The 7,827-nt window shown below is 25.5% G+C and overlaps 1 long non-coding RNA gene across 1 annotated transcript; it reads right to left on the bottom strand.

Annotated features, from left to right (window-relative positions):
- On the bottom strand, nucleotides 1-6,810 carry LOC140673936 (uncharacterized). Its single transcript, XR_012048129.1, has 3 exons — nucleotides 6,762-6,810; nucleotides 627-729; nucleotides 1-535 (listed from the first exon to the last, which is right to left on the bottom strand). It is a non-coding gene; the product is annotated as an uncharacterized lncRNA (long non-coding RNA).
- Nucleotides 6,811-7,827: the final 1,017 nt, after the last annotated feature.

The following is a 7,827-nucleotide window of genomic DNA, read 5'->3' as shown; positions in this document are numbered from 1 at the left end:
TTCTCATTAAAATTAATTTTCTTAAACATAAATTAATTCAATATTCTAATATATAGATCTTTTGAATCAATTTTTTCCATTCCCTCGCTTATTTTCTAACTCAATGATCATCTTCTTTATTGATCACTTTCCTCGATATTATTCATATTTTCACACAGGACACATTTACACTTTTGGTTACATTTAATTTTACTTATATAAAAAATAACATAATTAGTCAAAACTTATAACTTAACATTAGAGTCATTTAGATGTCATTCTGACTGACAAATTCCGTACAAATGTATTGTAACATTTGCGAGACAAACATACACACTCATACCTGTACACATGGATTCACACTCAACATTTAATAAACAAAGTGTTATTTAAAATATTATAAAATTATGTATGAATATTATAAAATTATATACGAATTTAATGAATACTTCGTTTTTTAACTTGCGAATATATTTAGATTTTATGTTTACATTATTATTTTCTCATTAACTTTCTCTCACTCCCAGTCCGAAGATTACATTTGGTTCCGTTCCGTCTAAAAGAGATCAAATTCTATTACAAAAAGAAACCACAGAACAAACTTTCGGAAAAGCAGAATAATAGCGACAGAACAGTCGCTTACTTACTTTTCAAACTTTGCGGTTTGTTAGATCCGATCATTCACCATAAGACGTCTGACTTTAATGCAGTAATTGTTACGTCCTTCCTTTGGCACATCCTTCTCTGGGCCTGGATGTAACATGAGAATTCTATCAATTTTCATAAATAACATAAACTAAATATTAATATAAATTTTTTAAGTAATAATCAGCAACTCAAACAGTTTTTTAAATTTGTTGTATTTCTTATTCAGTAAATTTCGATATGTGGACCATTAATAGCAAGGCACATATCATAACGAAAATTTCAACACTCTTCAATTTTTACACTCAATTCTGAACATTGGGCGTAATTCCCGAAATTGTTCCTATAATTCTGTGTGTTAAATGAAATATAATTTTATATGTATAATTATTTTAATGATTTATTATCATGTTTCTTTAATTTACGATTTTTTGTTAATAAATAACTCTATTTTGTTATTATCCATCATTATGATATGAGTACTCTATACGTAAAGAATTTTTCATTTGCTTTTTTTTGAGATATTTTTAATTCGTTCTTTTTTGTAAATGTAAACTGTTTTATGAGAGTATTATATATATATATATATATATATATATTTTTTTTTTTTTAAACATACACTAACAAAAAAGAATTAAGAATATTATTCATTGGTTAATTCTTTATTAATAGCTTATGTAATTTTATCAGAACATTATTCGGGTTAAGAACTTATTAATATGTTTGTTAGTATAAAAAAATCGTCGTTATGTAAAAGAATTAATTATAAAAAATTAATTTAAATTAAAATATTTAAATTTTTACGTTTAAATAATATTTATGTTTTTCAATACTATTTAGCTTATTTAGTAAGTAATCATTATATTCTTTAATTTACAATGCTTTGTTAATAAATAATATTATTTTGTCATGTTTTATCTATGGCTGTTTTCTTTGGATGCTCACGCACTGAAAGCGTTATTTTACTTTTCTACGAGATATAATAAGACTGATGCTTTCAGTGCGTGCATCTAAAGGGAACACAGCCATTGTGTATAAGTATCTTCCACGTGAATTTTTGCTCTGCACTTATTCATCTTTTAAAACTATTTTCTCCTATAAAAATTATATTAAAATGATATTTAAAAAATGTTCTGCTCTATACAAATCTTATATAGATCATAATTGTCTTCAATGAAAAATGAAAGGTGTTAATATAAGTTTTAATAATAAGAAACTTTTAGACATACTTACTTAATCCTCTTCTTTTCTTTCATAAGTTGCCTTAATTTTTGTTTTAATTGTTAAACTGTAAAAATTAGATGTCTCTTCTATGTACATACATATATGTACATGCAGTTTAGTAAAACAAATACAATATAGAGATAGAAAAAGTATGAAGTAAAAAAGAGTTTGTAGAAAATAAAATTATATACACTCTTAACATAATAATAATAAGACAGAGACTATATTATAACACGTGCATATTTATTTTTAAGATTTTAAAGAATATGTTACCAAATCAATTAAGAAATAGTAGGAAATGAGAGTGAAAGACAAACACGACAAACGAGGACATTGCATTACAACTTTGTAGAACAAGAAGCGTGCAAAAGAGTATGTTTTTATGAAGGAGTGAAATTGTATAACGCTTTACCAGCTGAAATAAAAAAGTGAAAAAATTGAATCATATAAGCGTAGGTTAAAGGAGCATTTTTATTATAATGTAATTTAAATAAGTACGTAATTTTCTATACTACAAATAGCTGAGAAAACTAATAAAGATCAATCAATCAATCAATTTTTCCCACTCTCCTCCTATCCTCCTCTCCTTCACCATTTCTCTCTCTCTCTCTCTCTCTCGTATAATTTTGTATAATAATATTTTATAAATAACTTATATATTTTAGAAGCATTTGATTTGTTCAGTACTTACATAGGTTTATGTCCCGAAAGTTTTAAAACTGAATCTATTATTATAGCTGGTAAGATATTCCACAATATCGTCAATGTATAATATGTAATTAAATTCTGGACAAATAACATATTAAGGGTCCAAAGAACTCCTTCAAAGGGTGTATCTTCAAAAACTTTCAATCCTATGTTGCATAATTCTCGAAATAATATACTTTTTTCTTTTGGAAGAGTACAAATTATGACAAAATACGTGGACTGTGGTGCAAAACTAATAGTAATAGATAATATTATAAATAAATGCATTAAATATAAAATTTTGTAGAAACTTCATTAAGTTTAAAAAATATCTTACAGTTAGACAAATATAAGATTGCGAGAATATTACAAGATATTATTACAGAATATAAAAAAGTTTATTGTAACATATCATATTTTAACGAATTAAGTTTTAAGAAGGTAGATATAAAAAATTTGTTTAATTATTTTAAACATCTCTATTTAATTTTATCCGAGAGAAAATCATATATAAACTTAATCAGAAATAAATATGTGACTTTTTAATTTTCTAAACTTTAATGCAAAAAATGAAGCAAATTGAATAACACTTATATATTTATAATATAAATTAATACGTATAACGTAAATTTAATTTCCGTTAGTAACTTAACGCAGGTAGAGATGTGCATTAATACATAAATTGATGATCATACGTTGTCAATCCAAGTTTCCAAGTTACGAGAATTATAGTGTTGATAACAGTGTCTACTGGTATGTCATTTTGTAAAATATTGTTATTAGCATACAAAACTGGTAATAATCCTTTTCCGCTAGCAGCCGTCAGTCCCGTAGGACCATTAAAATTATCTATCCATCCCGGAATTGGATCCCTCAGCGAATATATCATTATCAATATATTTTTTTATCATATTATTATTAAATTTTGACATGACTGCTATGATATATGTATATAGAACGATATATCTTATCTTTTCTTATAAACTAAAAATGGAAAAAAAATAGAAAAAGTGCAAACTTGAAAACTTACTTTCAATTTTTGCTTAATTTAGTAGATATATTGTTGTCTAAAATAATTAAATAAATTGTTTCAACAACAATAACAATACTTTTAAATAATATTTATATAACTATTATACGCGTGCGCGCAAAGGCAGAGTAAAAGAGCTAAGATAAATCTCTATTTGTAAGATTTAAAATTTAGATAAAATTTAGAATTTTGGAATATTTTTTTGCGCTATTTATATTTATATGTATATTACATCCATACACACATGTTGTATTTTTTTATAATATATCAATACAAATATATCATATTTTAAGATTTTCTGTATAAAATTCAAAGAGAAAAAAAGACAGAGAAAGAAAGGAAAACTTCTGTTTTATAATGGCCCTAGAATACAGAGTCTAGAAGTTCGACTCAAAATGCAGTATATGTATGCATAAATGTATACGTTCCTCGATGCTTTATACTTCTACTTCTTTCTTTCCAACTTTAAAGTTATTAAAGTTAATTTTTTATTAAAATAACATTATAATAAAAATTATTCAAATATTCTTTTTATTATTACTTTATAACAATTTTTGAAGAAATATTGTGTGTATATTTCTATTTAACTTACGGGTAAGTTTAACATTTTTTCGAGTCTTTCATTAAGGCTTATTCCTTTTTTCGGACGCATTAATATAAATATTTCTCGAACATCCGGACAAGATCTCAGCATCTTCTCGATGTATACTTTGCCTAGAAACCCTGTCGCGCCTGTTAAAAATATACTTTGTCCAGCGTAAAACGCCGGAATCGACATGGCTGAATCAATTGAATTTTTATCCATAATTATCAAAACAAAACAAACAGAAAAGCAATCAAAGCAATAACATACAGAAAAGCAACAAATATATACAAATGCATTTAAAAATGTTATTGTCTTCTTTAAGTCAAAATTGTTACTAAACAGTAGTTAGACTTTGATTATATATAAGTGCTAGAGTTAAGCATGTGAGTAGAATTATTAATAAACCGGAAATGCTACAGGTCAAACTTGAAAAAATAAACTTGCACAATAAAGTTATACTATATCTTCATCAATAGTAAAAAAATCAATAATGAAATAAAATCATAATATGCAATTTATAATATTAGTAATAAAATAGTAATAGAGTAAATAACTTAGGCAAGCTTAAGATATTTGTATAAACTTATTACAATGTTTAAAATTGCATTTGTTGTGGCATTGTATCAAATTATATTATTGTTTGATATGAGTTTCACTGACTAAAATATATACACAAATAATTACGACAAAAAAAATCTCTTGCATTAAAGTTTAATTTTAAGAAAGAAAAAGAAAGAGAGAGAAAAAAAAGAGAAAAAAAGTGTGTGCGTGCGTGCGGGCGTGCGTGCGTGCGTGCGTAACTTTACAATAAGACTTCTAGTTTTTAACTTTTTACATTAAAATTTGCAACTAATGTAGATTGCATATTCAATTAATTCAAGGTGGTTCGTATCAAAGTTTATCTGATACAGCACAAACTTTGAATTTTTAAAACGGATTAAAATATACATGACAATACGATTATTCTATTATACGACGCAGTTCTATTATGTTGGAAATTCTAAGTAAATATATTCAGATGAGAAGTGCACATTTTTTGTTTTACTTTTTTTTCTTTTTCAAATAAAACTATCTTTTTTTTATCAGCATTATTTATACTGCAATTTATTATATATTTTGTAATTATATAATATTAATACAAAAATGTTGCAACAAATTTCAATAAATTTATTTTACTGCTAGAAATCTAGAGATGGCTAGCCCTTGATATATATGTATATGTTACATTTATGAAATTCTGAAAATTTCTAAAAGATTTTAACCTGTTCTATAATTAAAAGATTAACACACAAATTATCTTCTATGCAAATCAAGATTCAAACGTAGACTAATAAAAAAAATGCAATTTTTATTACAATTTATGACCCTATTGCTATTTTTATCATACAGATACTTATTGTTAGACAAATACCTTTATAAATCTTTATGCAGCATGTTTAAAAATATGTCATAGCTAAGCCAGTTTCTTCATGAGAATATTCACAAGAGAATTAATTTTCTGTCAAAAGTTGAATCCACACTTTATATCGCCTAATGTTTTTAATACAAAATGAGGTTTATAAATGTACAAAGTTTTTAAATGTACGATTCCATATGAGTTTACAATTTCTCTCGCTTAAAATAGAGTAATCTGTATTGCTTTATGCTTTAAGATCAAAAATAGATAGTAAAAAAAACATCTTTCAAACAAACAATGTTTTAAAAATCGTAGTTTGTACAAAGAGTTATAAAGTATAACAACATTTAATGTAAAACCATATATAATTATGAAACTCGATTCTCGTACTGAAAGCACGGAACAATGTGAAATAAACCAGACTGTCCTTAGTTTTTTTTTACAGATATGGACTAGACTTTGTTTAGTAAATCTAGTTGAAGTCTTCTCTCCCATTTACATATTTATACTTTAAACTACATCATGATTAACCATTCTTTAATGTATTCGTGACTGAAAAGACGCAAGTAAGCGTCGAAACGTCCCACTTCTGTAATCTATTTTTATTTAATAAATGTGACCTATACATAAATTAAATGTTGTGCATCTACAGTTTAGCTCGTTCTAGTCTATATAATACTTTCTTATTTTTGTAATTTACATTAACGAGTTTTCTCATTATATTTATCAATTATTCATTTTTTAATTTTTGACATTTCTGAAGTATGTAAGGATCTGCATATTTGTTCAATTTTATGTGTGTGTTTGTGTGTGTATGTGTAGTATAGTTACTGCTTCTTCTATATTTTTAAATTATATAAATTAAATTATTTATTTCTTTTGATCGTTAGCGATAATTTATTAATTAAAGTTTTTTGGATGTTTTCCAGCAGTGAATTAAATCAGGAAATGCAATAGTTAGGCGACCAAACTGGTAATATTTAGCTTTTATTCAATTAAACAAGCCTTTCAATACAGTGAGTGTTCAGAGACAACGTTTCGACCTTTGGTTCAGGTCCTTATCGAGTCTAAAGAATGGAAAAAATTTTTGCTTAAGAAATTGACATGATACGGAGTTATATCGTTAACTAATCGTTGCGGTATTTGTTATAGTATTATAGTCGGTAGCAATATATAAACAATAAAAAATGAGTGGAATTTGCAACTGCCCATACCTATTTAAATGATGAGTAATAATTATTATGGCTGTCAATTACATCTTCACTAGCACACGTCAAAAAGTAGACTGAGATATCCCTCAAAACAATGACAAGACAACCTACAGAGGTCGAATGTTTTTAAAAATATTTTAAGATATTGTTATAAATTGGGTTTAAGTTCTCCGTGTCGATTTTTAAATTTATTGTATTGTCATGAATCCTGATAAAAAACATCTCCGCAATTTCCCTCTTTTTAGTGTGCTTTTCACAATGTAGTATTATCGGTTTTGCCCAATTAAAGTCGTGCATATAGTCCGTGCAACTCTATAACGATTTGGGAGAATAGGGGAGCAGTTCTGCCGGTGCATTTAAAAATACCAATCTAAATGAATTCTAATATCTAATATATAATAAATCTAACAAGTTTAAGCCATAAATAACTCTTTATTCGATTTCATACAATACATGTACACGGTGGTACTTATGTACATTATTTCTTCCACTACGTTTGCGTGTTGTTTATCTTTTCATCCTTCTATCTCTGATCTTGAATAATCATCTTTGTCACTTCAAATGCATATGTTGATATTTATCGATTTAGTATAAAATAGGATTTATATAGTAGAATAAATCAACAGTAATCTTTGGCTTGCAGTGAAGAATGTAATCGGTAATGCTAATCTATGGCCTAGGTATATATATATATATATATATATATATATATATATATATATATATATATATAAATAAATATATATAAAAAAATCAAATAATAAACCAAATTGTTTTATTATATTTTTATTTCTAAAAGATAATATGGAAGATAAAAATAAATTTTACAATAATTATATAAATTTTTCTACATAATTCTCTCTACACTTTAATATAATTATCTGATAAAATTTTAATTTCTATCTTTCATGTAAATTAAAAATTAAATTCTTGATATTCATTAATAACCATTTAATCAGTTAAAAAAATTTTCAAGCTGTGAATTTGATTTAAATCATTCTATTGCAAAAATCCTCTTGGGAAGATAAATTTTACTTAAGAACTTGTATATGCGTTCAAGTTTAAGAAT

This window comes from Anoplolepis gracilipes, chromosome 15 (assembly GCF_047496725.1).
Source record: "Anoplolepis gracilipes chromosome 15, ASM4749672v1, whole genome shotgun sequence".
Lineage (NCBI taxonomy): Eukaryota > Metazoa > Arthropoda > Insecta > Hymenoptera > Formicidae > Anoplolepis > Anoplolepis gracilipes.
The sequence above is the reverse complement of the archived record's forward strand: the minus strand, read 5'-3'. Positions and strand labels throughout refer to the sequence as shown.